The sequence below is a fragment of the Theobroma umbraticum genome, unplaced genomic scaffold (genome assembly GCF_002168275.2).
Source record: "Theobroma umbraticum cultivar Fairchild unplaced genomic scaffold, ASM216827v3 scaffold_106.0, whole genome shotgun sequence".
NCBI classification, from domain to species: domain Eukaryota; kingdom Viridiplantae; phylum Streptophyta; class Magnoliopsida; order Malvales; family Malvaceae; genus Theobroma; species Theobroma umbraticum.
In genome coordinates this window covers 1,067,657-1,068,109 of record NW_018397276.1, presented here as the reverse complement: position 1 = coordinate 1,068,109, position 453 = coordinate 1,067,657, and positions in this window count along the sequence as shown.

The window sequence follows — 453 nt, the reverse complement described above, 5'->3', positions numbered from 1 at the left end:
ATAGTTTGCAATGATTTATACATTGTTTTTGTAGAAAGCATAAGCTGGTAGAAATGATAGGCAATTGTGGATGCAAATTGATTCGAAAGTTGCTTGTGTATACTATTGTACACACAAATTTCTCGTCAAAATTTCTTGATTTGAAAATTATGAGACAAAATTTAAATATTTGTTGATGTGAGTGATAATCTCTGGAAATTCCTCTGATTAATTTCTTCCCTTCATTTTCAAGAGTCACGAACTTGGACTTTGTCTTGATCACGAACACTTGATCTTCGCTTCAAGGGTCTTCACGACTTAATCTTGATCATGAACACTTGATATCTTGATCATGAACTTCGTTGTCGCTTAATCACACAAACTTCGCCGTCGCTTGATCTTCACTTCAGAAATCTTATATTCTTTTTGATCTTTGAAATGCTCTCAATCTTTGAATGCTTCCCAATCTTTGAA